The 26,177-nt window shown below is 39.5% G+C and overlaps 1 long non-coding RNA gene across 3 annotated transcripts in view; it reads right to left on the minus strand.

Annotated features, from left to right (window-relative positions):
* The window catches only part of LOC116666337, a 175,226-nt gene that overhangs the window by 116,098 nt on the left and 32,951 nt on the right, over window positions 1-26,177 (minus strand). For 2 of the 3 annotated variants that reach the window (XR_004323135.1, XR_004323134.1), the window contains exon 2: window positions 25,373-25,510. This is a non-coding gene — a long non-coding RNA (uncharacterized LOC116666337). Of the gene's footprint in view, window positions 1-20,405; window positions 20,497-25,372; window positions 25,511-26,177 lie in introns of all 3 variants that reach the window. The other variant, XR_004323136.1, reaches the window with a different exon arrangement.

The following is a 26,177-nucleotide window of genomic DNA, read 5'->3' on the forward strand; positions in this document are numbered from 1 at the left end:
GTGAGGGCCTCTGAACATTTCCTAATTCCTCTCCCCCTTTACCATTTTGCAATTTCTCATCTGCATTTCAGTCTTCCTCATTAAGCTGGGAGCTCGCCAGGGGCAGGAACTAAGTGAATTATCTTTTTCCTCCCCAGTGTACAGTTCAGCACCTGGGAGGAATTGCTCAATTTATTGTTTGTTGAGTGAATAAATGAAAGAAGTAAACTCTTCACAGGTGCCACAGTCAGAGAATCAGTCACTTCTCCTCCCCTACATTTTTTAAATGGTGCTTTACTTTGTTTGCTTTTAGTATCCCCACATCATCTTCCTGCCCTCTAAAACCAGTGATATCTACACGTGGGATGTGCGCCAAGGGCTTTCCAGGATGATCCAATGATGAGAAGCTTGGAGAGGCAGGAAAGAAACACTAGAAGTTCTATTCATATTAATTTTTTAATATCAAAGCTAAGCGAGAAAATAAGTACTACTGAAATATAATATATGGGCTGATGCTGATACCCGTACTCACAGTGAGACCTGAGATGTCCTAAGGGAAAGGGGGCTCACTTAAGAATGGCATCCCCATTTGGACAGGGCCCACTGCTGACACCGTTTTACAGTATGCTCTCATCCTAGCAGGCTCTCAACAAATATTTGATGAATAAATGAATGAATGAGAATTACAAATAGTGAAAGTTCTGGAGAACTGAAGCAAAACTTGTCTGCACCTCAGTGACCCCACGTAAGGGCTGGGGAGGACGAAGCTGTCAGAGACAAAAAGGGCTGCACTCATTACCAAGTCAAGACTTTCCTGTTACCTGAGTCACCTCAGCCAAGGAACAGTGGCCCTGGTCTATAAGGTTTTATAAGAAAGGGAAAAAAAGGACCTCCTCCTTGTGCTGTGACCTGTCCAAAGGAAGAAGCTTTTTCATCAGGCTTTTCCTTACCTGCCAACATTTCCTTCCTCATAAACAAGATTCAGATACCTGAGAGTCTCCTGTGTTGAGTTAGGACTCATTTAGCCTGACTCGGGGGGAAAGGACCACCCATGAACCAACTCTTTGTCCTCGTGGAAAGTAAGTAATATGCTCTGTGACCTCAGTAGTAAGCCTTTGTCTGTAACACTGCAAGACCCCACCACTTGACTCTGGCACCCTGGACATGGCCAGGCAGGGCTGGTAGTTAGAGATGGGTAGTCAGAGTAGCCCTGTGGTACAGGCTCGCCAAGCTCTCCCTCAAACCTTCTCTGGGGACAACAAAGCAAGGATGTGCCAAGGGCACCCCATTATCACTGGGCTACTGGGTTCTGATCAAACTGTGTAGAGTTTCTTCCTCCTTCTCCCTTCCTCCTGGGGTTGGAGATGTGGTACTTGAAGAGGACAGAGGAAAACAATCATTTTGGCACAATGACAGTATAGGAGACACCCAACGAATTGTTTGTCATATTTTGCAAATACTCCCCACTCAGAAAGGACATCGTGAACATCCCCTCTAAGTCCATCATTCAGTGCCCTGGTACCATCTGGTCAAGAACACAATAGAAACAACCAGCATAGAAAGAGGCAAAACTGAGGACTGGAAACAGACAAATAAAAACTGAAGAGGGCACCAGGGACGCAGAGAAAAGGTAGGAAATTAAGAGAGGAAAGACTTACTTACCATCCCTGAACCTGCTTCTCTATCTATAAAATGGGAATAATTATGTAAAGTCCTGAATTAGTGTAAAATGTCACCTGCACAAATATAGGGAGGGGAATCTCTGATGAGAATCAGGGGTTGAGTTGACCACAAGGTTAATATGACAAACAGCATGATGTACGCAATTGTTTAAAAAAACACACACACAAATATAGTCTCTAGCTGCATGAATAGAAGTAAAACTGCAATAAACATGGCAAGACACTTCTCTTCCTTCTGCATGGCTTTGAGGTACAGCGTTTAGTAAGGGTCCCTGGAAGGGTCGTGGTGAAACCAGCAGGGATGCTCCCACGGTAAGTACGAAGAAACCCAACCCTGCCGGCCACCTTGCTCTGCCTCAGCGCCTTTTATGCAAATCCAGCCATCATTAGCCACTTCCTGATTATGAAACCACCCTCAGACAACAGAGAATTTCACTAAACAGGTCAATCTGACCTAATATTTTATGTGTACGTATGTGTGTCTATTTAAATATGTAAGCATTTGTTTACATCCTGCCTCATTCTAAAAGGGATTCACAGTTGTTTACAGTGATACATACAGCAATGCAAAGTAGCATACAGGGGGGAGCAGTTTTGAGAAAGATAAATATTCTCTTATTCTACCTCTTCTCCTCCCCAACCCCCACTTTGCTTTGGGTTCCCAAGACACAACTGCTGTCCAGTTTGACCCAACATCTGCTCCAAATGAGCCTGCTTCAGCGACAGCAGCCAGAGTCAGGTCTGTGTACTCAGCTTCCCCTCCAGCTCCCTTCTTCTGATGCAGGAAAACAGATGTGGGGCGTGAGGAGGGCCGTGTCCCAGGTCTCAGTTGAGCCCCTGGGACATGCCCCGTCAGGTGTGGGTGCTTGGCTTCATGCAGGAAAGAATTCAAGTGCGAGCCACAGTTGAGTAAAGGTAGATTTATTTAGAGAGATACAAACTGCATAGAGTGTAAGGCAAGAGAAAGGCAAGGAAGTGGGAGACAAGAGGTGTGGGAATCGGGTGCTCAGGTTAAAGTAAAAGTAGGTACACTCTCCACAGACAGTGTGGGCCGTCTCCAAAGAGGAGGGAGCGAGAAAAGGGCCGTTAGGCGTGGTGGTGTCAGTTTTTATGGGCTCAGTACCTTCACACGCCTACAGGTGGGACCATTCCAACTGCCACCGCCCATTCCTTGGCCTTTTGCGGTTATCCTTGGGGCTGTCATGGCACCTGTGAGCATGTTATTTATCACGCTGTTACAATGAGCATATAATGAAGCTCAAGGTCTACTAGAAGTCAAACCTCTTAATCCTCGAGGCCAAATAGGAGTTGAATCTTCCACCATTTTGGTGAATCTTCCACCATCTTGGTGCTAAATTGCTGTCATTCCTTGAGTGGCTGTACCCTGCCCCCTTCCCTCCCGTCTCACTTCCATCCTTACTTAACACAGCCAGTTAAGAACTGGAAACACAACAGCGGCAAGACAAGGCCACTTCCCATAAAGAGTGCACAGTCCAGCAGCCCACCTTCTTCTCAATGGATAGAAAGGTTAAGAAATTGGCAGCGTCACTTAGAAAGTGCAAGTTTAGGGAAACTGGACCGCTGTTTCCAAAATCTGAAGGGCTCCGACATGGTTTATCTCTTTCTTTTGGTTTTTTAACTATGCTATTTTATGTGCACTTTTATTTGAAGAGACTTCAACTTCCATTTGGCTCTGAGTAAGTTATAAATTAGAAATGAGCGACTACAGGACAGCAAGATAGCAGAGCAGTTCAGTGCAGAGGTTTAGAGTCAGGTCTCTTGGTTTCAAATCTAAGCAGGCCTGGTTATTAGCTATGACTTTAGATTAGATTAGTTTAGATAACTGAGATTAGACTTTGGCAAGTTATTTAACATCAGTTTCCTCATCTTTAGGAAGAGACTATCAATATGTTGTGAGGATTACATGGCATGATGTGTGTGAAGCACTTCGAAACCTAGTAAGTGCCCAAGCCATTAAATATAAGCATATTTGAAAACATATAATGTACAAAAGGAAATCATGATACCAGAGCTGAATTGTTTCTTTATTACCATCACCTCTAGAAACAAAATCTGGGTTTCCTTAGATTGAGATTTTTTACTTATCAGTATAAGGAATAAGTTTCTAAGCACCAAAACATTTAACAACTGCAACAACGTGGGGGTAAACTCTCCATTGGTGCGTGGACAAGCAGTGCGATCATCTCTATCATGACGGTCCCCAGGAGGGAGCTGGGCTAGTATCTTATAAATTTCCTTCCTACTGTAAGACCTTGAATTTGAATTAAATCTACTGTAGCATGAGAACAAAAGAATCATGTTAGCTTGACCTCAGAAGACAGGACTAGAAAAATTAAAGGCAGTTTTCTGAAGCACTGCAAAGATAAGGGGATTCTTGGAACTGGAAGCCTCACGTGGCCAGAGGCCAAAACAAAAAGTGCTGGATTATTTTGCTTGGTTCCTGGAAACCAAATGTAAATCTAATCAACAATCAATCAATATTTATCATATCCAGGATTATGAAAAGCTCCAGACATGGTCCCAAAATAGCACATGAGATCATTAAGGATGACAATGACCATGAACCTGTCTTTGCATCCCAGGATCTGGGCTGTGTCCTCTGAGGCACAAGTCAATGGCAGTGCTTTCAGTTGAAAGCTGCCAGGCCTGCGTCTCACTCAAATTGCTCAGAGACACCATTCTTCAGTTCCTCTCCTAATGTTGTGGGCACAGCATGGCAGCCCATTTGTGACGTGGTGATGCGTGGGTTGGTAAAAGAATTTACCAGAGATAAAGTATGAGATTAGAAAAGGAGTTTATTAGGGGTACGGTGTCATAGACAACAGCAGGCCACACTGACGAGAGATGCCTGTGTGAGCCCTGAGGGCCACTTGTTAAGGTCTTTTATAAGGTCCGTCACAAGGTGCCTAATTGGCTTGTGCACAAGTCTCTGATTGGTTGCAGGCGAGGTAAGAGGTTTAGGGTCCATGAAGGGTGGTGGTGTTTATCACTCTGATAAGGTGGGCTGAAACAAGCCAGCTATTGTGAGATTCATTAGGCATTACCTAGGGCTATTAATTTGTTAGGGGAAACACGCCTTGTAAAGAATGCACTTTATCTGTTGAGGGATCAAAGGCGGACATCTGAGAGCCCAGAAATGGGGGTCATTGAACTTTGAAGGACGTCGGCTGGCCCAGCACTAGACAGTGAAGCACAACCTTTGAAGAGCCACAGCATTCAGTTCTGGAGACAGTTACTGTATAAAGCTGGTGATGGTTTGTTTTTTTTTTTTTTTTTGCTTTGTCTTTTTTTTTACTTCATAAAACATATATGTGTGTGTGTATGTATATATATATATATATTATCTGTATATAAATATATATATTTTTTTTACTGAAGTACAGTCAGTTACAATGTGTCAATTTCTGGTGTACAGCTCAATGTCCCAGTCATGCATATACATACATATATTTGTTTTCATTTTTTTTAATTAAAGCTTATTACAAGATATTGAACATAGTTCCCTGTGCTATACAGAAGAAACTTCTTTAAAATCTATTTTTATATATAGCGGCTAACATTTGTAAATCTCAAACTCCCAAATTTATCCCTTCCCATCCCCTTTGCCTGGTAACTGTAAGATTGTTTACTATGTCTGCGAGTCTGTTTCTGTTTTGTAGATGAGTTCATTGTTGGACTGAACATTTTTAAAGTTTGCACTTGAGCTCTTGGAAGAAAAATACATCAAAGGCAAATAAATTTCTAAAATCTAGGGGAAAAAACCTTATCAGATTATTTTAAAATAAACTGTCATTTTTAAAGCTACCTTCCAGTTCTTTACAGAGGAATGTTAACTTTGTTCCCAATCAAAAGCTTTTTCATGCGTTTAGTCCCGAGTTGTCATGCTGCCTACAAAATCTGCAATAAAGCAATTAGAAGCTGTAGGGTAAACAAAATGTGTTCAGTCGGATGGCAGGCTCAAGAAGCAGATCAGAAGTATTCACACATAGTCTGTCAGCGTGTTTTCTGGGTTCTTCTCTGTTTTATTCATTTATATTAATGTGTGGACAAGAGGGTTGAAAACATTTTGCTATGAATGAAACCCTGAGATTTATATGTAATTTCTAAGCTTATCCTTGGGAAAGAAGCCACAATCTGTTTTCAGACAAGACTAAAACAGTTGCAATTCCCTTTGAAAAACAACGTCCAATCTTCCCTTAAATTGAGATGCCAGAGAAACGAGATTGAGATTTAAATCAGAGGACAAAATTAACCCAGGTACGCTAGGGTGGAAGACGAGGCAGACCAGACACTGGTAAATAGCCTATGAATTCAAAATGTGGAGACTTCTCCCTGCCCTCAGCCAATTTTGACTTCCAACAAATTAGAGAAATAAATTGGCAGTTCACCTACGATTCACTGGAAAACAAATTTTTCACCTGCTACTTCACTGACCGTCTTTTGAGCTGAGCCTTTTTAAATTCCATAAAGAACTGGGCTGTAACGATAACTCTTGGAGTTCACAATAATCCTTGGCAGGGCTCTAATGAAAAACAAAAATCTCCACCTAATTCCAACAATTTGCCATAGTAACAAAGCCTTCCTATTATTAATATTAGCATGGCCTGGGAAGAGTTAGAACCTCAGTGAGGGGCAAGGACTGACAACAGCAGCTAAAATATTGCATCTCCTGGATAAACCCAAAGAGATTTGGTTTTCAAGTTGGGTTCAGAAGGCAGATATTTGGACCAATATCAATACCAAGGATGGACTTGGCCAAACACCTTCACATGCAGCAAAAATGACCTGATCATCCTGGTCAGATAGAGGCTTGGACAGCTGAGATTTCTTTGTGCTATGGGGAAGTGGAGCCATTTGTTGGTTCTTCTTACAAACTAGATTAAGGGGTTCCAGTCCATATTCCCATAAAAGTCAGTACACCTGGGGAGAATCATAATCCCAGATCCGCCCTCTCTTCTCTTTGGGTTCTGTAACCAGCTGAGATCTCTGCTGGCAGAGAATTGAGGGTTTGGTGGGGAGGGAGGGAACACATTCGGACTGGAGGAGTTTCTGCTCCACAGAGGTGCCTTATCTCTGCAAATATGTCCCACTGGCAGATTGGCTGGAACCAGACCTATCTCTCCAAGGCAAGGGCATTTCAGGATTCAGCCCAAGGTGGCATCTATTTAGTCCAAAACTTTGCCGTCGATAGAGCACACACAATCTGCCTATCACGGCTTGTGTGTTTTCCCCAGCCCCCACCCCAACTCCTTCCCTGGTGAAAGGCACTGATCCCAGGTGGGGAGACACAGCCAGAGATGAGAGAAAGAGCCTTCTACAAAATAATTTTTGCAAAGGTTTAGGTAGTGATAAGGAAGGGTAGGGGACAGTGATTTGCAGTAATTTAACACCCTAGCATTAAATTCGGTCCAAGTAGGCTTTTGTAAAAAATCATACCAAATGCTGGGAAGTGATAATCAACTGAAAGCAAAGTGGTCCTTCCTCACCAAAAGGTTTCCAATTCATCATATTTTTAATGGGAGAAGTGGGTCAGGAGGTGCAGAAGTGCATCTCCGAAAGACACAGCAGATCACAAATGTGCTGATCTAATAATGTCAATAACATCTCATCCCAGATGGCAAGTGAAGGAGACACTGGGATTTAAGGCACATAGACATTTTCCAACAAAATATGAAGACATTAGGAAAAACAAACAAACAAAAAACTGAAAAATAATCCTTAAATTGCATTATTTAAAAGGCACATAGGTCTAAAATATTTCAAGGAACAATTTCAAGAATAATAAGCATCTAAACCTCAGAATAACATGAACCTCTAAATGCAGGGAACAGGGATGCTGGCTAAATTCAAATCTGTTCAGAGACTTTATTCCAGGGCACGAGGCTGAGCTGCTGTAATGTACACAAGTAGGGTGTAAAGTCAATGGGATTACATTTTCCTAATTATTTTCTGCTTGAGCTTTACAGCACATACACAAAATGAGATCAGCCGGGACTTGCCTCTCTAACAAATCACTCAGATTTAAACATTGCTCACATAAACAAAGGGGGTGGGGTGGGGGAGAGAGGCACAAGGCTGGGAAAAGACAGAGAAGGGCTTCTTCAATCACAGTTGCAAGGAACAAAAACCTGGAGGGGGGAAAGAGTTGTTGGACCGCCACCAAATCTCCCCCACTGGAGACAAGAGCCCATCTGCTGAGCTCGGCAACTTCGCTGTAACTACCATTCAGCTCGCGTCTCTGCAGAGATCTGTCTGCAGAACTGGCAGATGGACCCCTGCTTCCCCGAGTTGCTGTGTTATTTGTTTAATAAATTTAATTAATATCCATACTGCATTGGATTGCTCCCAGAAAGGAGGCCAAAGTGCTCCCTTTCTGAACAGCCACACGATGAGTGATTTCCCAGAAAAGAGCAGATAACGGTGCCCCAGGGCCACCGAAAAGTTAAAAGTACCGTGTGCTTACATTTCTTTGCATGTATTAGTTTTTTGCAATGTAGTAATATATTTCTGATGGGTATTTTAACTCTATGAAAGTATGCAGCTCTTTAAAAAAGGCAGGTTATCTCTTCTTTCAGATCAGTTCTGTTTGTTCAAATGTTTTTTAAAGAATCCAATTCAACCATATATTCAACATTTTTATCAATTTCCCCCAAAATGGTAGGTCATGAATATTAAGGAGGTTCCCTTTAGCAAATAGCTAAACAAACTGAAAAATCTCCCTGGTCACATTGAACCTGCATGATTTCCTAAGCTGAAAAATGTGGCCATTGCAAACATGGAGATTAGAAAGAGTCTTGAACAAAATCAAGGCAGTAACATGCTCCCTCTTCATAAAATGCAGTGCCAAGCTGCTTGGTGACTGAGTCCCTGCAATCAACAAGTATGAATTAAAACAGTGTTTTACTTGACTTGTTATTCAATGTCATCCTGTCTTTCTTGGCGGCATATTTCATCTTAACCTAGATTTCCCAGAATGAGTTCCAAGAATAGTCCCTTGAAGATGAAAAAAGTCTAGTAAACATTTTGTCAAAGAAGGTTAAACAGGATTCTTCACTGTAGGACTTCTCATAGCCTTTAATGTGCTAACAAGCATTGTGAATATTCCTGTAGAAGAGGATGGGGTTCAATATAAGAGGCAGCATTTACCAAAACCCAGGATTGTTTGGTTCATCACCACATCCCAGGGCTTAATACAGGGCTTGGCAGATAGTAGGTACTCATTACTCATTAGTAATTGATGAATGAATGAATCAAAGGAACAAATGAATGAATGAATGAGCAAAGAAGTGACACCCCCCCCCCCAGTGGTTTTGCTTAGGGAAAATCCTTGGGCACCTGAACCTGACCACTGATAAGATTTTATTAAAGAACAAATGAACAAAATCACCTCCATACTAAGGAAGAACTGAAGGAACTTGAATCAAATACTGAATTTGGAGAGTTTCACTTTCAAGGTGCTATTTCCTTATATTAGGCTGATTCTGCATTTAAACTTTTCCCCATTGTTAAATACCCTAAACAAGCCCCACTTCCTTTACATATCATGAAAACCTGATCTTGTAGAATTTTGTAAACTTCTCAGTTCCTTGGCAATATCCTAATTTATTTGCCTTTGACATGCACAATCCCTTCCAAGGATCTAAGTAATAAATTCAATTCAATCGTTGGCATTGAGCTGGTAATAAGGATGAAAAATTACTCATTTCAACAGAATTATTTTACGTGCAAAAACTTACAAAGGCAGAATTATTCTGAGAGTTTACTGATAATCTCAATGTTAAACTTGTTAAAATTAAAGTTTTACTTAATAGGAAAAATTAACAATTATTTTAATGTAGGTTACCCCCTGTGCATTTTGTCCAAAACAATTGCTCATTTTCCTTATGTACTTTTCCTACAATACTCCATCCTGTTGATACAGCACTGAGTTCACTCATCTTTCTCCTACAATTTCAGACAACTATAGCCTTTCCTGCTAATTTGATACTCATAAAGAATACAAAAAACTGGCACCGGATCCTACATACCCAGAATAACTAGATGATAAAAATCTCTCCTCTAACTCAGCTGGCTACTAATTTCTAAACGTAAAGAAAAAATCTTCTGTTACCTAGTGATTTCAAGCAGCTGATTGCAGTTTCATGTTGAAAGATCTCAGAAGTCTTCACTAACATTAAAAATTTTAGGAATAAAAGGAGAAATGAAGTCTTAAATAAGCAGTGCATTTTAAAATGTTGTTTTAAAACGTTTTAAACATTTATAACATTTTTAAAAATCAAAATGTTTATTGAACTGGGAAGATTATCAATAAACAGAATGCAGAAAATATTATGGGCTAGATATTAGGAAGTAGGGGGAAAACAAGAAGGGGCAGGAAAGTTGATATTAATTGCAAGCCTACTCACATGCCAGCCACAGGGCTCAGTAATTGAAATAGTAAAAAAAATCATCAATGATAGCTAACATTTAGTTATGTGACAGATACTGTGATAAATATTTACATGGATATCTATTCCTCCCAGTAGGTACCATTATTATGAGTTCAAGTTAAGGAAACTGGGGCTCTGAGATGCTAAGCAATGTGCCACAGGTCATGAGACTGGTAAGTGGACTGGGGGAGCCCAGATTCGAACCCTGCCTTTCTGACTCCAGGGCTTATGCTCCCAACCACCATATAGAGCAAATGTTTTCAATCATTCAACAAGTATTTACAGAGTGGTTAATAGGACCAGACACTGTTCTAGAACTTTTTTTTTTTAAAGAAGTAACTAAAATTATATTGTAAAAATTCACTAAGATCATGACTACACTCCTTTCCCCCCGGGCAGAGACACAGGAGAATAGTGATTAAGACAATCATTGTTCTTTTCTAATTAAAGCCCCCTCAGCATTTACTGTTACAGACTATTTTAAGAATGTTTTCTGAAGCTAGAGCAATGATGAGCAAATCCACTTGTCCACAGATATAAAACACATTCTCTAACATCAGCTTTAATAATGGTGGTGGTGCTACTTGAGTCCCCATATGCCTTCCTCTTCTGTCTTACAAAACTCAGTTGATCAGAATCTGGAGAAGAAGAGGGGTATTACTTATTGATTCCCTTCAAAATTTAATACACATTAAGTAGGGAGCTTCAACAAGAGGTGGCACAAACTAGACACCTCGCCCCTGATGCTAAGAAAACACTTAAGCTTCTCCGGAATTTTAATTGCCTTAAGGGAGAAGAAAAGGAGAAAGGTAAAAAGAACACATTTTCTAATTGATAGAGGACTTACCAAAAGAAACTGAGAAAATCCAGAATTACTTGAATTTACCTTAAGTTGGGAAGACTTTCCCTCCCCATCCCCTGCCGTCAAACAAACTGGGGACTGATAAGCTGGCTTAGGTTCAGCTACAGAGAAATAACATTCCATTTTTGCACACCTAAGTTTCTGAAAAGACCTATTACACAAGCAAATAAATACTTTACAACCTGTAATAAATGCCAAAAAGGAAAGAAGGGAAAATGATAGTGGGAGAGTGATAGAGATAGTCAAGGAAGATTTCTCTAAAGAGGTGACATTCAAGCTGACATGTGATGGAGGAGAAGGTTAGGGGCATGTAAAAAGTAGGGCTGAGGGAATAGCACATTTTTTGGAAAGAGGAAGAGCCTCGCACGGGGCAGGGCTGGCAGTGGAGAGATAGCTAGGAGGCTGCTGTAGGAATTTAGGTAAGAGATGATGGTGGCTTGATCTGGGGCCTTGTTAATGGAAACAGAAGTTAGAGGCAAGAAATATTTAGGAAGTAAAAATAACCAGTGAGATTGGATGGGGGTGGTGAGAAAGAGATGGAGAGAGAATGAGAGGAGAGACAGAGAAAGATGGACTACCATGTGGACGATTTCCATGTGTCTGGCTTAACAACGTGGTGAGGCAGTGTACTTAAACGTGACCCATTTCTTAGGCTTTGAGAAAAGTTTCCCATGTGCCTTGAGAAAAATTCTAAAGAACCAAATTCTCACTTTTTATCCTGGCAGCTATGGGCAAAATCCTCCATTAATTGGGAAATCAGACAGGAAACAAACTAAAATACCTCCAGAAAGAGGGCTAAGTTAGATAATGTGTGAAATCAAGAAAGGGTCTTTACTGATCACCTATTCCAAGCACTTTATTTTAACAAATGAGAAAAGCATGATTCACGGATGGTAAGGAGCTGGGCCAAGTTAACAGTCAGTTAATGGCAGAACCAAGGTTGGACTCCAGTTTTTCTGACTGGACCAAATATGCATGAAGCAACATGACAAATGAGTACAATGATTACATGTACTTAATAGCCATGTACTCATAATTTCCTTTCCACCCTCCTCCAATCCTTGGTGGAAGACATGTGACATTTTAATGCATAATGGGAGGAGGCAGGTAAATTTTTTCATCAATTTTTGAAGACAGTCTGCTAAACATATGCTATGGGACACTAAACTGTATAGCCCTAAATATTACTGAAGACAAGGAAGGAAAGATAGAAAGGAGGGAGGGAAGAATGGAGAAAAGAGGGAGGAAGGAGAAAGAGAGAAAGCTGGAATTTTTAACCTCAAATTGCATTGCTGAAAATGAACAAATTTGGACCCAATATGGATTTTAATGTGATGTCTCTTTTGCTTTACTAGGCTATAAATGATAATGAAATCTGTGTGAAAACTTTTAATATTTCAATTTCCTAAGTCTAAACATCTGATTTTGTAATCTTTCCTACATTTTTCTAGTATTCCAATTCTAGTTTTTTTCCAATATGAAAAAAGATTATGAATTCAGAAAGAGGTACTAAATGAAAAGAGAGAAGATAAAGCCAAGATACCATTATTTTAGTTCCAGTATTCCCTTCCCAAATGACATTTCAGCCCTGGAGACTTCCCATCCCACTCCCCAATCCACTGACATTTACTTTTAACTCTACAAACTCATTCTGATACAAATTCAGAGAGAAATCTATGTAAAATATTTCAAACTGTTACTCATCTCACAGTAACATGTTTGACTAAATTCAAGTTCTTAGGAAAAGACAACTTTGAGTGAAGCCTTTCAAGCAGACTTATATCTTCAAGCTTAAAAAAAAATGCTTCTGTCAACATATCCAATTTTACATGAGAAACAAATAGCTTTCATACACATTTAAACCCACCAACAGAGAAAACAATCTAGCCTAAAGCTACCCACTTTTCCTGAAATTATGGGTACTCTATGCAAGTTGAAAATGTCCTTTTGAAATCTTTAAAGCCAGAATTAATTTTGCTTGTTTGAAGATAGCCACCAAATTTCTTTCCTCTTAACAGGACAGTTAGTTCTTAGGGCCTGGATTCATTGCAAATTTGAAGTTCGGAAAGATCAATTGCTTCTCTTTCTTTTATTTCATTTTCTCACACTCAAAATGGCTGGCTCAATTTAGGTAACACTTTCCTCCAAACACCTCTCATTGTAAAGCACAATGTAACTGCTCAGAAAGTATGAGTCATGGAAATGAAGAGGTTATAAATATAAAGCCTTTCTCTTCTAAACTAAATAAAAGCATGCATTTATTTATTTATCTCCAACCACAGGAGATAAAAGTCAAATCAGTCTCCCCGCAAGCCAGTGGATCAGTTCTATAACCTCCCACAAGATTCTTCTCAAATAGTCTGAAAAAGAATTAACAGAGCCTTCGCCAAAGAGTTGAAAAAACATCCCAGTGTTTCTGTAATTCACTGATGAATTTATGAGAGAGAGTTGATAATTTTCTTGTCAACGGAAAAATCCAACTTCACTCTTCTCCAATTCAGTTTCGGATTTAAGTGATACCTTGCAGTTTAAACAATAAACCTTAATCAAGTAATGAAACAAGTCATTTTACTATGTCACAAACTAAGGGGGCTGTCATAAATTCAACCCCATCGTGTCCCCTATCTCAGGACCTATGTATTAAGACTCGGTCCACAGCCAAGGGGTTCATGGGCCTCCAATCCCGTCAGACTGGGCAGAAAAGGGAAAAGGAGAAGATGAAAGGTCCAAGCCTGCCATGTCTCCCATGCTTTTCTCCCATGTGTTCTATTTTTCGGCCGAGAAAGCAAAGGAGGCTTAAAAATATTTTCATCATAGTGACCTACTACTTACAGGGACCCAAAAGAAAGTAAGAGTCCAGGATTATTTTCGACAGAGAGAAATAAACACTACCACTAGTTACTAAGGGAAGCGCCTCTTTCACAGATGCAGGCGTTTATTTATTCAGCCGGTTTTCCACTCAAGGGCTCCTCCCATCCACTCAGACCCATCCGTCAGCCCCACCTCCACCCCACTGCCCAGCCCGCGGGCAGGACAGAAGGTGCTGCCCATTGATCTGACTTGTAAAGTGGCTTCCAGAAAAGTAGTCCGTCAGGTGGCCAATCACGGGCTATTTACATTCTGTTTTGAAAAGCTTATCTATCTGAAGCTCAGATCTGGATTCCTCCCTCCCACTAGAAAGAGTGTGTATGCGCGCGCACTAAATGTAGGAAAAGGTTGTTGAATGTTAGGATTAGAAAATGAAAATGCTGGGGAAGACCAGTGGGTCGATCACCACGGACCCCCAGGCCTAGGTTAAGAAATATCTTAGGTCTGAATGGCACTTTATAAGAATATCTTTATAGATATTTATAAACACATCTGTTTCTTTGCAAGAAGCCTCATTCAGCCTAAAACTATTGAGATGTGCCACAATTTAGTTCAAGTTGGAAACAGAATCCTATATGCAAGGACTGTGTTTCTTCTGGCAATTTGTACAAACTGTGAATAGACACATTATCCCCGACATTCACAAATGTGGGAGAGAACTGGGAGAAATCTTATGACCCTAAAGTCTCTTAAAGCCTCTAAGCCAAAGTAAACAGGCCAAGTGTACTAATCATCGGACAAATGTAGAAGGCTGAGACCTCCACTCAGAGCTTTATAAAGATATTCTAAAGCTCACTTTATTGCAAGTAGGATTTTCAAGATATGAATTTCACTAAAGCACAAACTGAATAGAATCATGTCAGTATAATCCTCATATACTCCTGCCAGCTGGGATCCTGGATGTTGAGATGTGACCACCTCTCCATGGGCCTGAAACCACCAATCTGTTTCACCTGGGTCGCTGCACAGCCATCAGATGGAGACACTGTGTGGTCACTACCCCAAAAAACAGATCCAAACCCCCTACGTGGAGGGAAAAGGCTACAGCTCCCATTTCCAATCTCCCAAGCCACCCCAGTCCCACTGCAGTGGAGTATCAATAGAGAGACTAAACGAATTGTTTACTTAATTGTGCTGTGCAAGCTGAATAATTGCACACTTTCCAGAAAGGCTTTGTAACCAATGAGATGGCACTGGATCTGCCAAAACCTGTACCTTGAAGCCAACATCCTTTCTTTCTACAGTCTCTCTCCTATCACAAATAAATGCAGCTCTGGTATTATTTCCAGAGGAGGCAAAACCATGGCAGAAACATCAAAAATCCTGTCTTTCAAAATAGAAAAATCTCCATTAAGCTGCTGCTGAGAACTGCTATCTCTGTATTTGCCAATGTGAAACCTTTAGTCACAAACCGTGATTTTAATGCATTACACACTCAAACAGCCAACAAATGCAACAACCTACCTTTAGGGCGAGCAAAATTGATCCATTAAATATAATGACCACATTTTAAAAAGATAAGAGAAAAGTGATGAAAATAAGTGGAAGCAGTAGGAGCTGTTTTTAAAATATCAAATATTATGCAAGAAGACTAGAAAGATGAAAAATGGAATATTATTTACTAGTTAAAAGAGTCTTTAGGATGACAAAGATCAATTAATACCAGGATAGAAAATACTGAAATAAGATATGTTGAGTGAAAAAAGAAAAATCTTAAGGGTAGCAACAACCAAACTTTTAGCCAGAAAAAAACCCCACATTACTAAGTCAAGGGAATAAGGCTAAGGAAGATGTCTTTATTATTCTCCTGCAAAAACTTGCTTGAAGCATTAAAAAACACAATGGAAGTTCTCAAAACAAAAGATAGAGGAACTATTTGTAGCACTTCACACTTACTTTGTTGTTTTCATTTAGTTGTTTTTCAACAGGTAAGCCTTCAAAGACATTCAAAATTTCGAAGTCTCCCTCCTGCCCTGGTCTCCCACCATCCATCCCTCTTCCCAGAGGCAACCACTGTTTCTTACGTTTCCTTCCAGATCAGAGATTTAAATATTCTTTAAACTAAATTTATTTTGTAATAATTTTCCTTCTGTATTTTCTTGGAACAGTTTTTCATTGATAATAATTGGAGTCTTTTCTCCTTGATAGGTCAACATTCAGACAGTTTGGGATTCTCCAACTGGCTATTTCTTCTTGGATGCCGTATCTCACTAACAGGATTAGGACGTTAGAAAAACTATGCATCCGAATCTGACAAGAATGCAAACATGTGATTTTTATGCAAACATCCTTCAAAAAACCAAGAGATTGAAAGTATATCGAAAATACAATGTGTAACTGCCACCAAACCAAAGCTCTAAGAGGGGTTGAGTCTTGGCAGGACAGTGTTACCTTGATTCAAGTGCCAGCTGGCCTGGATTCTGAAGTATCAACCTTAGTTGAGTTTTCAGGTTCAGACTGGGAGAAGTATCTGAAGAGTTTGGGGGAGGTAAGTCCAAGTGTTTGCCTCCCCAACTACAAAAGCTTAAGAGGAAACTGAAAGTTTCTTCTATCAGATTCTCCTCTCATAAATCAATACATCCGTAAGATGGACATGTGGCGAATCAAACTTTCTCCCTCAAGACTCTGAATCTTTAGCAGAACAGCACAAGAACAAGAGAAATAACCAGAGATAATTCACTCCAGAAGTGATACCCAGGCAAGAATGTTGAGTAATTCCTGCTATAAGGCTTTCTATTCTTCAACTTTCCCTTCAAATCTACAAAACAATCTCATATCCTCTCAATAAATTGTCTTTCCTACTCAAGTTAGTGGTTTGCTGCATACCAACCCACTCCAAAAGCTAATGGCCTAAAATAACCACCATTTATTTACTGACAATTCTATAGATTGGCAATTTGGGTAGGGCTCAGCTGGAATGGTGTTCCTCTGCTCCATGTGGTATCAGTTGGGTTCACTTAAATATCTGTGGTCAGTGGTAGATCTGCTGGGGGCTGACTGACCCTGGATTGCCTCAGTCATTTACTTATTGGGAAGCTGGTTGGAGCCACCAGCTGGAACACCTCAGTTCTCTCTATGGTATCTCATCCTCCAGCAAGCTAAACTGGACTTCTTTAAATGATGGAGAAGTGTTCAGAGAGAATAAAAGAAGCTGCAACCTCCCTTATACCATATTTTATTGGTTAGATAGCTTGAAACCAAACCAGATTTAAGGGACGGGAGAATAGACTTCATCTGTTAATGGGAGGAGTGACAAAGAAACCCTCCCAAGAAAAGTGGCTACAGGGAGATGTGATTCATTGGGGACCATTACTGTATTAACTTACAATGTTGAAGCTGGTTTCTGTTGCTTGTAACCTAAAATTGATAACCAGTCTGCCAATCAGTGGCATGTGACATGGAACACATTAGATTTGGGGGCCTAACCACTTAGGACATTTTCTGTGTTTATACCTCACATGAGATTATCTGGAAAGATTGTGGGTGTCATGGTAATGGGGCTATAAGAAGCAATGAATCTAAAGTGAAATTATCATGGTTCAAGTCTTGTCAGTTATTTAGCTATGTAATTTTGAACCTACCAAATCTCTGTGACTTCATTTACACAAATGAATGAATGAATGGAATGGGTGTGATAATATTTGCCTAAGCTACAAAATTTTTGTGGATATTAAATTGTGTAACTCTGTGAACTATAGGCGATCCTCATCTTGCATGTAGGACAGGAACATAAAATGACTATGTAAGTTGAGACTGTGCAGAACTGTCTTAATGGGAAGTCTCATAATTGTTCTATGACCTCTAACAAATTTTTGTCAAAACATTAAAAACTCTCTCACTATTGGTTATAAATGTATAAGGAAATGAAAAAAATAAAGCTGATGTTAACTTAGTACATTATTAAAGTACTACAACATTGAAAGTAAAATGTCTTATTTGTGAAAAACCTACCAAGATTAGCTTGAGTGGTTCTTGCCTTCTTGTCATCATGTAACTGACAGTGGGGAGGGAGCATCGTTTCTGTGCCTCGGCAAACTGTCACACTGCCATCTAAGTTTACATCAAGCTTCCAACATTTTATCCCTTGTATTTTCAAGGTCATGAAATATCTCCAAGAGTTCCTTCTATGTGAACTTTTTGCTGGGGTCACGTTCCCTGGGACATTTTTATCCTTTCATACAACCACTTTCCTCATTTATGTCAATAAATTTGCCTTCACTAAGTTCCTCTGATTGCATGTCTTTCAAAAGACAGTAATGTTGACATTCCCAAAATTAGCTATTTCTTCTACACTCCATTTATGTTTGATTTGAACTTCACTTTCAGCACTAGTACTTTTGTTTCTTTGTTGCATTGTCATTTTTGTTGAACAATACTCTTTTCTAATTATCCGTTATTTGTTAAGTGCCATATGTGTTTATCACTGGGAAACAAGGAGGCAACACAAATACATACCTTGCTGCCTGTCTGTGAACTGAGCAACAGATGCACAGTGACCAATCACTGACAGACTTGGAAAGAAGTGACAAGATTGGTCATCAATCATGATGTGCATCTGTCACTTTTGCAGTGTCCTGTGGTCTAAAAATCTAGCAGCAAAGTTTGTACAGTATGCAACTTATCAGTTAATGTATTTGGTAACTGAGATTTGAACCCTGTTGTTGGGAAACTGGTGTTATTTAAATTGTGATAAATGAAATTTGTGTATATCAGAACTATGCAAAGCAAGAATTATCTGTATTAAAGATTATGTCGAATTTAATTATTGCCTCAGTTGTTTTATTAAAGAAGGAAAGACTAGACCTCATTCTCACTGTATTAAAGAAGGAATTCAATTTAAGTCAAACACTATTAAGTTCCAACAGTTTTCATCTTTGCCACTGCAAGGTCGGCAAATTAGTACTAGATGCAAGCAAACAAGAGGGGAGGAGGAAGGACTGAAAAAACAACTGTGTTTTAACCTTTCCATATAGGCCTATAGGAGAACTCCTGGAGAGGAAAACAGAGCAGACCAAACCCAAAGGTCATGCAAGAGTTGTCCAAATTAAGTGGCTCTTTTTGCTGCTCTTTCCTTCCAAGGTCATAAGGAAATATTTCAATATAGCATTCTAGGAATGTGGCTGTTAACCTCCTAATATTCACTTTCCTTTCTTTCTTAGTAGCAGAACCTCAATTTCTGGCTGGTTATACTGATACGCCCAATTATTTCCCAACTTCCCTTGCAGCATGATTTAATACCATCCAACGCAATATAAAGGAGAGGTTTGGGGAGATTTAGGGGAACTCCTTAAAAGCTTATTCTATTAGGAGAAGCAACCTCTTGTCCTTCCTATTGTCTAGAATGTGGACAAGATATTAGAAAGTCATCTTAAGACTATGAAGCAATGTTGAGAATGGAAGCCAGGCACTGGGATGGTGGAACATAAATACAGAAGGAGCTTGAGTCCTTCACAGCTTTATGCAAACATCATACCAGCTCTGGGCTGCCTCCCTCCAAACTACTTTATGTGTATTTATGCTACTCTCTCTTATCCACATCTGAATACAGCTCCTAATGGATAAAATGAATATTCTTATCTACTCAATGGGCTATTTCAGTGACCCAAGTAACGGTGATTGGCTCTTACATCATTCTACACAACAAAGGTCCCAAATGAGGCAGAAACACATGGGCAAAACAATACTTTCCACATGGTGTTGGGTATTTAGGGGAACAAACGCTCATGGTTGTTGCAAAGTCCTAAAATAGACTCAAATAACCAAAACTCACACACAGACCTGTCTTAAAAACTGTTTGCACAAAAAATAAAAATAAAATAAAATAAAATAAAAAAGAGGGAGGGAAAGAAAGTACTAGCTCACAACAAGCTTGTGATGAACCAGAAACTAGGTGGGAAATAGAAGCCCTCAAATATAATTGGGTGATAGGCTGCCCTCATATAAGTGTCTAGAGGAAAACAAAGGCGGTCCTAGCTCAGTGCTGGTCCCAGGTTACCATGGACACTTAACAAACAGAAGTAAATCGAGGTGAGGGCAACCAAGGTGGTCTGTTTATCTCCATTTCGTGACGGGTGGGGGAAGCAACTGGAGTTATGTAGCTGGGAGCAAAGAAGGCAAAGTAGAGATGTGACTGGTATTTCAAATACGTGAAATACTATCTTGTAAAAGAGGGTTTTTCTTTAATCAGCATGGTTTTAAGCATTAGAACCAATGAGTGATATAAAAATAAAACATATTTCAACTCAATAAAAGAAACACCTTCTGAAAATTAAAGCTTTCCAAAACTGGAATGTGCTACTTTGTAAAGCAGTGAGTTATCTGACAAGGTAGTGGATTTTTTTTTAAAGTAGGGACCAGAATAGAATTCAGGACTTCTTCAGAAACTCAGAATAGGAAACGAAAACACTGTTGCATCTGGAAATCCTTGGAAAAATTAAGTGATTTTGATTCTTGGATGACTATCAATGAAGAATACTGAGGAAAGGAGTTCTGCATTAGATGGGAAACTGGACCAAGAGGCCCATCCATTCTATCATTCTACTAATACTGTATTTTTCCTGTTACCTGTGAAGTAGTTAATACGCAATGACCCAGGTGTCGAACAAATGCTCCCTGAGGAAAATCATGATGACTGTAGTAGCCAGAACTCTTCCACCTGTAAGTTGATAAAACCAGTTCAGAATAGTCAGGGGCAGGGGGTGATATAAGAAATTTAATAGGGTAAATCTCACTTCAGGCTCAGACAATATGGCGGAAATCTTTCTCCTTCTCTTGGGTTAATTTTCCCCCAGCTGGCTTCAGTCTCAGGCAGACTCTTACCATGGAGAAGACTACATGGCCTCTGTCAGCTTTATACTTCATTCTCTAGCCTAGAAATTTCAATGGATAGAGAACTCCTTTTTCTCAAAAGTCTTAAGCTGACTTGGACTAACCTGGCTTCAGACACAGCCCATTTCTTACCCAATTACTGTGAACTTTGATTGGCCACACTTGGGTCACAAGAACTGAGCATAGGGCAGGGTGGTCTCCATAAGGAAAAGAAGGCCTCTGATATCAGGATGATGGGAAGATAAAAATAATAAATGTCCACCACAATGACAGCAATGAATGTGGCAGATTTTTTTCAATGGCAACTTTAATAGAATCCTGGGCCTATTCTGAATCTCAGAATAGGAAATAGAAAAACTGTTGTATCTTAAAATCCACAAGAATATGAAGTGAATTTGATTCTAGACCTTAATCTAAAATTCTAATACTCAGGCAAATACTAACTTTAACATGTCTGTCTTTTCACCAATTCCCTCTTTTTTTCTTAAGATGCCTCTGTTCACAGACAGCCTCATCAGACAAAGTAATAGCAAATGAAGAGAAAAGCACAAAATGTTTATTGAAGTGGATGAAGCCACGGTATGTAAAGAAAAATCATTCATTAATAGTTGAAAAAATCTTTCTCTATATTTAATATTTAGGTGACATATTTCTATTTCAAGAGAGGTAAACATTATTGTCATGAATAGCAAACAGAAACACAAACTCCATTTATTTGTAAAATAAACTCATTTTCTTTTCATATCAATGCAAAAAATGACCCAATGCCATATGTTCCATTTGCCATGATTCTAAGACAGCAAAGCTATACAATTTCTAGATCATTAACTTGTCTTCCTATTTTTCCAAGTCTTACAGTTCTGCTAGGTAAGCGTTCGTTCATTCACTTTGATAATGCTACCTTTTATAGGTTTGGTATTTGATTTGCTCAATTACTTCATGCAAAACTACAGCAGCCAGCGGGTGGGGGTGTGGGGAAGAAAAGGACCCACCCTACGGTTTCTCAGGAACTCAAGACTGCACTTCTAATGGTTTTGAACAAAAGGGGGTTTTGTCTTTTGCTAGTCTCAAGTTTGAAAAAGGCATCCATACCCCCTCATTTTATATCATCGGAGCCAGGCTGAATGCCACAGTACTCAGGAGAGCACAATGGTACAACAGAGCGGTGTGTCAGTTCTATAAGTAGGGGGTGGCAAGCTGGGGAAGAGGAAAGTGTCCCTGCAGTCACATGGGAATCGTGGAAGGCCCCTGGGAGAGAAGAGGAGCAATCAGAGGGCTTCAGGTTATCTGCATAAAATCAGAGAAGCAGAATTCTGCAAATAAGTCTCAAAATCAGACCTGAAAATTATAATTCAGGGTCATTGCCATGATACGAGAGAGAGAGATATCCTGAGGTTAAAACAGTGGTGTATCATCCCTGAGTTTTCCATTTTTATTACATTGCTTAGCTATCCATAGAGAGATTTCTTCAGGCCAGCTTAATCCATTCAAAATGGTTGATGGGATTGAGACCATTATGGAAAAAATGTATTCAACTTCTGAGACAAGCTATGGAATTCACACTAAACAGCCTAGTCTATATGACTTAGAATATAAAGTCATCAGTGGATGCTTACCCAAGAAATCAAGCAGGAACTTGTTTACAAGCTGAATATGTGAACATGTTAACAGGATGTAGGAGCTAAGCAGTAACAAGAGGTGTAAGAGAATGCAGCAACTTGTAACAGGTGCATGCTTACACAAATTAAACTTACTACTTCTTTTTGGGGGAAAAACTCAGGAGTTTTTAAAATGAACAGACATAATAATAACTACAAAAAGACCACCATGATTTATTGAGCATGAATAAATCATTTAATAAACCCAGTATGGAGTACATCATTGAATTCTTTCTATAGGTAGGCTCTAATGGTATCTTCATCTTAGAGAAGAAGAACGTGGATCTCTGAGAATTTTGTATAATTTCTTGAAAATCACACAGCTAGTAAAGATAAAGCCAGGATTTTAATTCAGCCAGTCCAATTCCTAATTCTATGCTTTTAACCACCAGCACTTTTTCTCAAGTACTTTGTAATTAAATCACTCATTCAACTTGATTCTCATAACAGTCCCCATAAAATAGAAATTATTATCTCCACTTTTCTAATAAGAAAATCAAGAAGATAAATCATTTGTCTAGGTTCACACTGCTGGTCAGTGACAGAACCAAAATTGGAACTCATGTCTGCCTGACTCTAGAGCCTATGTTCATAGATAATATGTCATAAACTGCTACTTGCCCATCAAAATCTGGTCTCTTCTTCCTGGGCACAAGTCTGTTTAGCCCAAAACTACACTTGTAAGCTTCCTTTGCAGTTAGGTGTGGCCATGTGACTCAGTTCTTATCAAAGGAATATGAGTGGAAGTGATGTGTATGACTTCTGAATCAAAAGGAACTCCGTGGTCCCAGACCTCCTCTTTCTCTTTCCCAGAAACTGGAATTCAGAATAGTAGGGGCCAAGCTTCAATCATACAGACAATGACTATATCATAAGGGAATGACAGAGTTTAAAAATTGAAGGAGCCCAGGTTTCTAAATGTCTGTATGGAGCAGAAGGGCCCCATCTACCTGGACCACCTTGGAATTGTTACACGAGAGAGAAATTTCTACCTTTCTAAACCACTGTACTTTTAGAGTATCTTTGTTACAGCATCTTAGTCAAACCCTAACTAATACAGCCAACAAGTACTATCACGTGAGCAAAGAAAAGATGCCACAGACTTAGGTAAGGAGGCAGGCATGAGGGTGTGAGGGAACCCGAGACTACTATTCTAAATATTTATCCTTTCTATGAAATCACCATTGTAATACATTCTTCATTCCTAAAAAAAACAAAGTACTCTGTACAGAAGACACCAGCAAAACATCATCTAATGAAAAAGGCAAAGCAAGGACAAGAACAACCACCTGGCATGTAACAGCAAGCACTGGGGAAAGTGGTAAGACTTTCATTTCTTGTTTTTACTTTGCTCCATGACACTTAAACTGACTAGGAGTCATTTTGAAATGGATATCTAAAATGGCTGTTGGTGGAATCATTAGAACAGCCAAGCTAGAATCCATTAGAACATAAGAAAAGAAAAACAAAATCCCCTATAAAACAGGTGTATTAAAGTGAGTCCAAATCACAATATTGTGACAGACTAAGTCACTCTATCTGGACATCACTTCAGTTATCTTCATTTCTCCCCTGAACTATGGGTTGCCTCTCTTGGACATGTTGTTCTGGGTCATACAATGCAAATTCCTTTGTCACCTTTTTGAAAGATATCAGAAAATATTGTAGGGACCAACTTTCAATTATACACCCACCCCTGAGTCTGTGGTTACCCAAAGAACTCATGGGATCTTCCAGCTGAATCTGAGAAACCTTAAGTTTTAACTTTTTAATGTTAAAAAAAGCATTCCTATGGAGAATAGTTTTCAAATATTTCAGTATCCATTAAAATGATCATAACTTTTGACACTCTAACTCCACATCTGGGTGCTTATTTTAATGAAATGATAGGAAGTATTCTATTTGCAAAGAGGTTCACTGAAGCATATTTTACAAAGAGAAAAAATTAAACAAAATATAAAAGAGTAGAAAAAATAGTTAAATTATGGTTCATTGCTAGAAGAACTTGAATATGATTGGACTATACGCAATATCAAGGAATTACTACTAATTTTGTTAAATATCACAATGGTACTATAGTTGCATAAGAAAATATCCATATTTTCTAGAAACACATAATAAAGTATGGAGGGGTGAAATGTCTTAAGGACTGGAACTTGCTTTAAAATACTTCAGTCACAATTACAGCCATAACAACAAAACACAAAGCACACAGGAGTACAAGTTCTGCAGCAGCCCCCTGAGCTGTTCCAACTTTGATCCAACACTTAACTAGTCATATGACCTAAGGCAAGTCACTTAACTTCCCAGTGCCTCAGGCTCCTCTTCTGCTTCCTAGTGATACCAGTTACATCTGTTGTCTTGGGTTATTGTGAAGATCAAATGAGATGAGCTCCATAAAGTACTCAGCACAACATGTAAGTTGTTGTTGTTGCTGTTATTGTTGTTGTTGTTATTAACAACCAGTATGCTCTTCATGCATCTAGGATCCCAAACCCCACTCACCAAAACCCTTAATCCCCTGAAGTCTCTCCTCTGTCTTTCTCTCCAGTTCTTGGTTCCTTCCTGTTTCCTCCCTCCCCAGCCCCTATTTCCTTCTTCAAGATCTAGAACCTATGTTCTAATTGTTAACAATGAACTCACATTTCATTAATTTTTAAAATAATTTTCTTTCTAAAAACTAACTTAGAAAAACTATAGAAAAACATGGAAATAAAGAGAATACAAAATTAACTGGTATAATTACACCCAGATATGAACATGGAAAAGGAAAGGAAAAGCAGAATATATAAGTGGAGACATTCTGAATGATTTTCCTTATAATCAGCGATTTCTGTCATTAGGTTCAAGCAAGAAATTAACCAAAAAAAGGAAAAAAAAAGCAAAAGCAAACTCCACAGACCTGAGGGACCCTAAGAACACTTGAATAATACCTGTGTGTGTGCTTTGATGGGGGAGGGCGTGCGTGGCTATTACTGGCAAATGTAGAGTACAAAAAGGAAGTGGAAGGCATGAAATAATAAGAGTAATAGTAAAACTTCTTACCTCATGGATTCCACAGTTTCATGGGTGTGTGACCTGTTCAGTCACACAGGGTCTTGTGCTTAGAAGGGCCCCACACTTTAGAGCCTCTCCCGGGCTGCCTTTGGCCTGACTCAGAACAATCCAGGATCGGGGGATCACCTGACAACGTTAACAAAACACAGAGTCACGCGAAGTCTTAAGGGTTCTTTCCAAGAGCTTTAGTGGCTATGATTGTTCCTTTAAATGGATCATTAGACTTGGAGCACATTTCAAAAAAACAAACAAATAAACAAACAAACAAATAAATAAATAAATTCTAAAACCTTAGACATCAGGGAACCAGTTCCCAGATTAGTAATATGAAAAGACACCCTCAGCTCCCATCTGTGGTTTCACTCTGGGGGAGGTTAAATGAATTGCATTCTGTTGCACTGGTTCAGTTAAAGCCAGAGGGTGAGGCCACAGCCCTGCGTGGAGAGGGCTGTGAAGACTCCTTCTGGCAATTAATGGAAATGAAACAGATTTCAAACAAGCAGCCAGTCTGTACTGGGGCAGGCCACAGGCAAGGAAGAAACTCCTGTCCCTCCCTCAGATCTTCTCCCATATCTGGATCTGCCTCCTCCCTCTGTGGTGTGGAGGGACACCCTCTGGCCAGGAGGTAGCCAGGAACTGAAGGCAGCTGGTGTCCAAGCTTCCAAACATCTTTATCCTCTGGAGTAGCTTTTTAATGTAAAGATTCCACGACCTAGTCTAGGGCAACTGAATTGGAATTTTGAGGAACAGCCCTAGATCATTTTGGTTATTTGTCTTTTTTTTTAAATCTGTT

This window comes from Camelus ferus, chromosome 10 (assembly GCF_009834535.1).
Source record: "Camelus ferus isolate YT-003-E chromosome 10, BCGSAC_Cfer_1.0, whole genome shotgun sequence".
Classification (NCBI taxonomy): Eukaryota; Metazoa; Chordata; class Mammalia; order Artiodactyla; family Camelidae; genus Camelus; species Camelus ferus.